The sequence below is a fragment of the Phoca vitulina genome, unplaced genomic scaffold (assembly GCF_004348235.1).
Source record: "Phoca vitulina isolate PV1807 unplaced genomic scaffold, GSC_HSeal_1.0 scaffold13, whole genome shotgun sequence".
Lineage (NCBI taxonomy): Eukaryota > Metazoa > Chordata > Mammalia > Carnivora > Phocidae > Phoca > Phoca vitulina.
This window is the reverse complement of record NW_022589716.1, coordinates 25,677,418-25,687,076: the sequence shown is the minus strand read 5'-3', so window position 1 is coordinate 25,687,076 and position 9,659 is coordinate 25,677,418. Positions and strand designations below refer to the sequence as shown.

The 9,659-nt window shown below is 40.3% G+C and overlaps 1 pseudogene; it reads left to right on the top strand.

The window, feature by feature from the left end:
- Nucleotides 1-1,461: 1,461 nt before the first annotated feature.
- LOC116636960 lies at nt 1,462-1,834 on the top strand (annotated as a pseudogene).
- The last annotated feature ends 7,825 nt before the right edge of the window (nt 1,835-9,659 follow it).

Genomic DNA, 9,659 nt, shown 5'->3' with positions numbered 1-9,659 from the left:
ATACAGTCTTTCTGTCTTTGTTTTTAGTAAAAATGGTTTCAGTTACCAATGAGAGAATCTAGCTGAAACTAACTGAAACCACAAGTTAGTTCATTGGCTTATATAAGTCCAGTGATGGGTTTGGCTTCAGGAACAGGTGGATCCAGGAGATCAAACAATAGCGCCAGACACCACCACTGGTCAGGTCTCATTTCTCTTCTCGTGGCATTTTGGCTTCATTTTTAGAAAGATTCCTCTACAAGTAAGGGAAGTAAACTTCCAGCAGCCCAAATTTATATCCATACCATTTATAATTCAAAAGAGAGAGACATGCTTTCTCTCAGTTTTCATTTGTCAAGTCACATGGAAGGACTTTTATTAGTGCTTTCCAAGGCTCACATGCCTACCTCTGGATGAATTATTGAGGTTTGGAGGATGTGATTCTCTGATTGGCCCAGACTTGAATATGTGCTCACCTCTGAAGGCAGAGATAAAATAGACCACACTGGTGACTACCCTTCTAATTTTTCATGGAGTCAAAGTCAGTGTTAAAGAAAAAAACTGCTGAATTTAATTCACAATATTTTTTTTTACAGATCTACATATATTTAAGAATACCAAAAAAAAAAAAAAAAAAAAGGAAGAACATGAAAACAACCTGAAATGTTACCATATACAGAGATTGCAAGAGAAAAATGTGTATTTTTCTGGTTTTTCTATGGGTTGGAAATGAAAAAAGATGACTGCTTTTAAACTTAATATATATTCAACCATTTCCTCCCATTCTAAAGTATTCTTTCTGAACCTAACTTCAGTGATTGGTTCAGAGAGCAGTTTTAGGAGACGTTCTAATGCTCACAAACCTCCTCCTTCCATAAAGGTAATTTCAGTCTTCTTATAGGTGAAGGGACTAGTTTCTCTGCAGTGTACCTTGGTGCTTACAGGGCAGAACCTGAGCATCTCATGGAAAGCCTTCACTTCCCTATGCACAAAAATATATTCACGTTCAAATACTGAATTTAGGGAAAGATTACAGTCACATCAGCACCCGTCTGGACTTGGAAAGGTTTCAAAGACAGCTCGGCTGGAGGCCTTTCTCAGTCCCGCCGTGTTGCTGAGAGGGCTGTGGGGCCAGAATCTCAAGTGCCCGTGAATGCTGGGAGTGGTGAGCATGGTGCCAACACAACTTGCAGTCTCTGATTTTCGTTACTTGTTAAATAATGGAACAGTAACCATCTGGAGCAGACGTCCTTGAAGTTACATGGAGCCAGTCATGCCTAGGAGAAAAACTGCATGAAAATTTCTTTCTTTCCTTGCACAAATACAGCCGGATGCTAAGACTTTCAGTGAAAATTTGCCTAATGAAGCCATGGAAATGGATGCGTTGCATGTGTTCCATTGTTAGGCAGGATTCACTTAGGGGTATGCTGGTAAATGTTTAACAATGAAATAAACCCCTTTCCGCCATCTTTCTGTGCTGCCATAATGGTGCACATGAATGTCCTGGCAGATGCTCTCAAGAGCATTAACAATGCTGAAAAGAGAGGCCATGCTCCAAAGTCATCGTCTGGTTTCTCACTGTGATGATGAAGCACGGTTACGTTGGCGAATTTGACATCATTGATGATCACAGTGCTGAGAAAATTGTTGTGAACCTCCCAGGCAGGTTAAACAAGTGTGGAGTGATCAGCCCCAAAATGCATGTACAACCGGAAGATCTAAAAAAATGGCAGAACAACCTGTTCCTGTCCCACAGTCTGGTTTCATTGTCCTGACAACCTCAGCTGGCATCATGGACCATGAAGAAGCAAGATGAAAACACACAGGAGGGAAAATCCTGGGATTCTTTTCCTAGGGATGTAATACATACGTGCAAATAAAATGCCTCAATGGACTCTGATGCTTCACTCAGTCATTTTGAACTTCACAGCCGAGTAGCGAGAGCGTCTGCAACGATGTTCAGCCTTTCTGTTAATTGGGGAATGCGGCTTCCCCACAGTGAACAGGGAAGACTTGCCTTGGGATGACTCACACCATCACACTCGTGGCTCACCAGAGTATGTTGTATCTAACCCTGGATGGCTGAATCTGGGTTGGGGTCCAGGTGGTGCTGCTTTTCCTTCTGGAGTCTTAACTTAAATTAACCCTGGAAGGAGAGGTGCTTTTCCTGGTGTTAGCTTGACAATACACATTTCATGCACTGTTGTGAACTGCCCTAAAAAAACGACTGGCTACAGTTAACTGCGTGAGTGCTCCTAAGGAAGCAGGCAGGAAGCCGACGACTAGAGCCCGCTGCTCACTCAGATTCATCTCAGAGTAAATTTGGATGGCTTGTCAGTAGCATTTTAGCAATATGTGTTTCTAAGAAGTTATTGAGAAAATTGAAACCTCTTAAAAAAAACAAAACCTAGTTTTACTGTCAACCTGTCACAAATGTATTCCTGGAATTGAGAAGAATTAGTTTGCTGGGCCACTTCACCTGGGGAATGCTTGTGAAGAGTTCAACCACCAAAGAGGGTAGTGTGGCTTCTGTGAAGGACACCAGGGCTCCTCTCCCCCTTTCTAAGCAGTGCTGGCCAGTAATGTAACAGGAGCCACACGTGTTATTTAACTTTCTAGTAGCTATATAAAACAAGAGAAACAGTAAAAAGAAAGAAAGAAAAAAGAAAGAAAGAAAGAAGAAAGAAGAAAGAAAGAAAGAAGAAAGAAGAAAGAAAGAAAGAGAAAGAAAGAAAGAGAAAGAGAAAGAAAGAAAGAGAGAAAGAAAGAAAGAAAGAAAAGCCCACACACAAAAAGACAATGAGGTACAAAACAGCCATTATTTGTGTTTGCCAATGTCTCTGGTGTAAATACTCCCACAATGGTTAGTTTTAAATTGTAACCTGACATCCCTGAATATGGAGTTAGGGAGAGAATCGCCCAGTTGGCTTTCACGGGCCAGCCTGAGCCCGTGGCTGCACAACGCTGTTGAGTCCTTCCCTCAACCACATATTTCGTGAGCTCCTCTGTGGTGCTTAGAAAGATGTGGTGCTCGGCTCTGGGAGTGGCATAGTGAGCAAAACACAGATGTTGTTCCTACTCTCTTGGATTTGTAGTCTAGTGGGGAAGAGAGACCTGAATCAAATATTCACAGAAATAAAAGTTAAAGCAGATAATAAGAGGTTGTTCCCTTGTCTGGGGATCAGGGAAGACGTCCCTGAGGGTTACTTGTCTGTGCTCCAGGGTGGGATACCGGTTTCAAGCCAGAGGGAAGAGTAGCTTCTCATATCTGGGGTTCACCCCTTCTCTCTTGGTAACCAATTCCTTGTATTAAATCTCCCCGTATCTGAACTACCTGGTGAGGATTCTCTTTTCCTGACTGGATTCTAAATGATGGACTGAGGAAGTACATTTGAAATGAAATCTGTGGATATCTTGCATGGGTTTTCTCCCCAAGCAGACAAAACCTTGAGACAAGGATTTGAAGGAAAGTAGGGGAGCTGAGAAATAAGACAATGGACAGAAGGAAGTGATCCAAGGGTATGTTATCAAGCAAACTGCCACAGTAAGCTTCTGGAGCTGAATTCTCCCTGGGACTCTGAGAGACTGTGTTGAAAAGGCCCCTCAGACTTACTGAAGAGGAGGGACCATTGGGGTATGTATCCGACCACTCCCAATGGCCATTTGTTGAAGCCTGCTTCCAAGGGGTATAATTCCTAGCATTTCAGGCCCGCGAGGAAAATGGAAAGTATACCCTCTTGTGGCAAAGGAAGACCACAGGCAGGGAGACTCAGGGATGGCATTTGGAAGTCCGGCCAACTGGTCTGGAAATGGTCTGTGCCAAAGGCATGTGTGAAGGGCACTGACAATGTCTGCTACATCATAAGTAAAAATTAAGTTGGTGTATGTATAGAACCATGCATGGTAAGTGAATACCTTTGTAGAAAATGTATTTGAGTCTGTTGAGAATTGGCTCAAACACTACAAGTGTGCCTAAGCAACACATCATTATATACGGGGCTTCGGCAGCTAAATATGTTTGGACACCACTGTAATAATAGGTGCCCTAAAGCAACATGAGTTTATATTGCTACCCATAGGTACCTCTTGAAATGTCCAATCTTTGACCTTTGAAAATGTGCAGTTGGTAAATTGGTGTTGAATTAATATCATCTGTCAGCCTCCTCTATGACATTTTCTTCTTTCCCACTAAAGCCTTTTATTTTGTCACCAAACTATCTTCACTTCCTCTGCCTATATATTTTCACAGACTCTCTACTAGGATGCTTCTGCCTTCCCCTTCTCCCCTCCCCCCCCCACACACACACAGTCTGTCTGGTGAACCCCCACTCATTCTTCCATACCACGGTCCAGCATCAGCTCCCATGTAAAGCTGCCTCTGACCCTCAGGAACAGATAAGCTTAGGGTTGCTACTCTACATTCTACTTGGCAGTGGGTGGTCAAGAACAAGAACTTGAAAAACAAACTGCCCTCCCCTTTTATTGAGGTAAAATTGATAGGATACAAAATTAACCCTCTTAAAACGTACAATTCAGTGGAATTAGCACATTCCCAGTGTTAGGCAACCATGACCTCTATCCAGTTCCAAAACATTTTCAACACCCTAAAAGGCAACCCTGTATGCATTAAGCAATCTCCCATCCCCTTCTCCCTCCTCCAGCTCCTGTAAACCACTAACTGCTTTCTATTTATTTATCCTGGATATTTCATATAGATGGAACTAGACCAATATATGGCTGGCTATTGTGTCTCTTCTTTCTCTTGACATATTTTCCAGGTTTCTCCATGTTGTAGCATGTTAGTAGTTCATTTTTATGACTAAAGAATATTCCCCGGTATGGGTATACTGTACTGTGTATATGCGTGTATCATTTGATAGACATTTGGGTTATATCTACCTTTTGGCTTATTGGGATGAGGGCCGCTATGAACACTCGTGTACAAGCATTTGTTTGAAAACTTATTTTCAATACTTTTCGGATACCTCCTCAGTATCCACCTAGGAGGGTGATTTCTGTGTCTCATGGTAATTCTTTTTTTTTTTTTTTTTAAGCCCCAGTGTAGAGCCCAATGTGGGGCTTGAACTCATGACCCTGAGATCAAGATCTGAGCTGAGATCAAGAATGGATGCTTAACCGACTGAGACACCCAGGCGCCCCTGGATCATATGCTAATTTTACATTTAACTTTTTGAAGAACCACTGAGCTCTTTTTCACAGTAGCTACCCCATTTTACATTCCCATTTTCAATGTAAGAGGTTCTAATTTCTAGAACTGCCCAGTTTTGAATATGGGCCCTGCTGCTTACTAGCTGTGCAGCCTTGGGCAAGTTACTTTCTGTGCCCACTTTTATCATAAATAAAGAAGAGTAGAACTGTACCTACCTCGTATGATTAGAGAATTAAGTGTGTAAAACACTGAAATACTGCCTGGCCCATAGGAAGCACTAAGTGTTTCCTGCTGTTATAGCACTCATACAATTCTACATGAAAACTCAAAACTTACCCCCACTTTTTAACACAGTACCTGGCAAACAGAGTATAGTCAACAAGTGTTTGGAGAATAAAATAGATAATAAAAGCTAACAAACTTCTCAAAGATAAGTAGGTATTATTAATAAGCCATATTAAATATTAAAATATATAGCAACAAGTGTCTAAATTGTGTGGCACTCACATAGTAATAGATACATAGTTTTGTGTAATAATTACCTAGTCCATAACGGACCCTACTATATATAAGTTCTTAATATATGGAGGACATATGATAAATGATATAGAAGAATGAATTATGAAAAGTGATCCAGAATTGTCTATATATACAAAAAAGGATGAAGAGGGTTCATATCTAACACCCAATACTAAGGTCAAACCAGATGAATGTAAATTTTTATTTAAAGATTAAATTCTAAAAATTACAAGAAAATTTAGGCAAACATTTGTTTCTCTACCTGTGGAGATAAAAGTATGGGATAAATCTCAAAAGAAGAGAGCAATGAATTTGGCTATTGTAACAGAAGAAGGCTCTGTTCCTCAAAACATAAATAAACTCAAAAGGCAACAAAATGAGACAAAATACTTGCCACAAATATTACAAAGTGTTTATGACCTTAATATATAAAGAACTGTTATAAGTCATTAAGGAAAACAGCATGGCAGTAATAGAAGAATGAAAAAAGTTGAGTAATAATTTCCAAGAAGACTATGGACTCTGAGAAACAAACTGAGGGTTCTAGAGGGGAGGGGGGTGGGGGGATGGATTAGCCTGGTGATGGGTATTAAAGAGGGCACGTTCTGAATGGAGCACTGGGTGTTTATACGCAAACAATGAATCATGGAACACTACATCAAAAACTAATGATGTAATGTATGGTGATTAACATAATAAAAAAATAAAAAAATAAAAGGATGAATGAAATATGAAAAATAAATAAATAATTTCCAAGAAGAAAAAATAATTTTCAAAAAACAAAAAAACCCATGAAAATGAAAAAGATTTGATTTTACTAGGAAACAAGGAAATGCAAACTAAAACAAGGAGAAGCTATTTTTACCCAATAAATCAACTAGATTTTAGAAACTGGTAAGCCTCAGTGATGATGTGGGTGTATTGAGACAGGGCTGTCAAACATTGCTAATTGCTGTGCAAATTGTTGCAAATTTTCTGGAAATCCTCGAATTTCTTTTAACGCAACTGTATATTCTCTTTTATATCTGGCTTCTTCCACTAGTTTAATGTGTTTGACATTCATCCATGTTATTGTATATATCCTTTCTTTTATTTGTGAAGTAATATTTCATGGTATGAATATACTAAAAATTGTTTACCCATTACTATTGGTGGACATTTAGGTTGTTTCCAGCTTGGGGTTATTACAAATAAAGCCTGTTGTGAACTTTCTTGAACAGATCCTTGTATGGACACATGTTTCATTTTGGGGGCTCAAACTGTTTTCCAAAACATTTGACTAATTTACATTTCTACCAACAAAGTATGAGAGTTGAAGTTGTTCTGCATCTTTACCAACACTTTATATTGTCAGTCTTGTACATTTTAGCCATTGACCAGTTGTGGATTTCTTGTTGTAAAGGAAGAATATTTTATGGGTGGTGTTATGTTTGTCATATTGCTTCATATCTTGGCCCAAGATATCTGGTTGTTCCATTCTTAATAGACTAAAGGTGGAGCAAGTTCAGGTGGCAGGAGCCTGATCGTTCCAATCTTTCATCAATTGGTTCATCTACTGAAGGTCTTTGAATCAATTACTTCATTAGGGAGTACAAAATGGTAATTTTAAAAATTCTCTCATTCTTTCCACATTTTTAGCTAGAAGGCTTCTATAAATAGCAACTTTCGCATATCGATCATGGCTATTTCACTGCCTTGAAATAGAGTTTATACAGGAAACAGGACAAACCCTTAATTCTTTCTCTTCAGTAGCCAATACATTGAATTGCCAATAATTTTTTTGAAGAGTTTTCTACTGACATGAGAAAATGTTCACAACATAATGTTGAGTGAGCAAAGCAGGACAAAACTATGTTTAGTAAGACCATTAGTTTTCTCTGCTTTGTGGGATTGTGGGTAGTTCTTATTTAAATGACACTTGCTATATTTTTGTAGTTTCTGTAATAAGGATACAGTACTTACACAATCTGTCCCAAAAAAGTTATAAGTTTGCTCACTTATTTTATGGATGGCTGGATTAAGTTGGGTTTTTTGTTTTGTTTTGTTTTGTTTTTTTATTTTATTTTATTTATTTTTTATTTTTATTTTTATTTTTTTTAAAGATTCCATCCATTTATTTGACAGAGAGAGACACAGCGAGAGAGGGAACACAAGCAGGGGGAGTGGGAGAGGGAGAAGCAGGCTCCCCGCGGAGCAGGGAGCCCGATGCGGGGCTCGATCCCAGGACTCTGGGATCATGACCTGAGCCGAAGGCAGTCGCCCAACCGACTGAGCCACCCAGGTGCCCTGTTTTGTTTTTTAAGATTTCCCATTTTAATAGTTGTTTGCAGCTGTCTTTTGTAAGTATTCTAAAGGGGGGTGTGAGCACTAGACAGGGAGAAGGCAGGGGTCCCACTGAGCCAGCTCTTGAGTGTCTCCTATACCTAATACATTTTCTTTCTTTAGGTCCTGACATCTTTTTAAAGATTTTTTTTTATTTGACAAAGAGAGAGAGAGAGAGAGAGCAAAAGCAGGGGGAGGAGCAGATGGAGAGGGAAAAGCAGACTCCCCGCTGAGCAAGTCCCGATGCGGGACTCGATCCTAGGACCTTGAGATCATGACCTGAGCCGAAGGCAGACGCTTAACTGACTGAGCCACCCAGGAGCCCGTAGGTCCTGACATTTCTTAAGAAGAAGTGACATACAACGGGCTTTCCTATAAATAAAACTCCTGGCAAGAAAAAAACGTTAGGGGTTGCTACCATAAAATCCTACAATGAAAACCTGAAAAGAAAAATGCCGGGAAAAGACCTTATGCTCCTTTTGGTGCTTGATAACTAGGATATTTAGAGACATCATATCAACTCTGATCTCTCTAATGTTTTTATAGCTCCTGCTGATATTCAGGTACTTGGGACATGTCAAAACCCTATTCTGTCACACACTGAATCAGTCAACATACTCAAAAGAGAGCCGTTTACTGATGTGTGCCTTTTAAGTGTTCACATTTTTGCACCAAAATGGATGCCACTTGGTAGGAAAACAACTCAGCGAGGAGTTTTTATGTGAGAGTAATGCTGATTGGAAAATACGGCTTCCTTTGATCCAGGTACCCAGGTCTTCCCTGGATCCACAGCTTATTTATAGAAGTTGAAGGCTAGCATTTTCATCTTTAACATTTGATTGTCAGAATCTCAGCCTGGCATACAAAAATATCTGAACTCACAATCCCCCCCTCCCCCCACACTGCCCCCGACAGGCTATTCGTTCTTCAGTGCTGTTTTCATTTCCCTTGGGAGACATTCTCTTTGGCCGTCTCAGCACTATTAGACTAGAGAATGCCTCAAAGCATAAAATGATGTTTGTTGAGATTGGCAGTCTATGGGAAGCAGGCTTTCATGCTGGTTTGACTGAGTCAAGTATCTCCCCCATGACAGTCACCCCATGCAATTATTTGATCAGAGAGAGGCTTCATGCTGTTTCCCAGTGTGGTGATCCCAGAGGTGAAGATCATGAAAGAACTCCTCAGAGTAGAGAAAGATACTGACATTTCAACTGGCTATTCTAAGCTGGACTTTGACTATTGTGGCCATTTGTCTGTTTTCTTCCAGCAACCATCTCTCCTTTGTACCACCCGAAGTATCCAGTTTTCCTTTAGAGAACCAACACTCTCTACTTGCAGCCATGAGGTTTAGATATGATTGAGTTCATCCTTCTGGGGATGGGCCCCCATAGCTTTCCAATAAGTGTATTGCTTTCCTCTGACTATAGTGATTGATTTGAGAAGGGGCAGGTAAATAAAGCACAGTGATTCCATCCCAGATACTGGGAGAAGTTGTCTCCTTCTTCCATGGAAAGTTCCCGAGAACTTCCTTTTGCCTGGAGAGTAAGTATGAGGATATATGGCCTGGAACTTCTGCAACTATTGTTGAATGATGAGGTGAGCCATTCTGGCAACAAAGCCAAGACACAGAGGTAGATCCCTCATGACTCCACGGACTCTGGACCACACA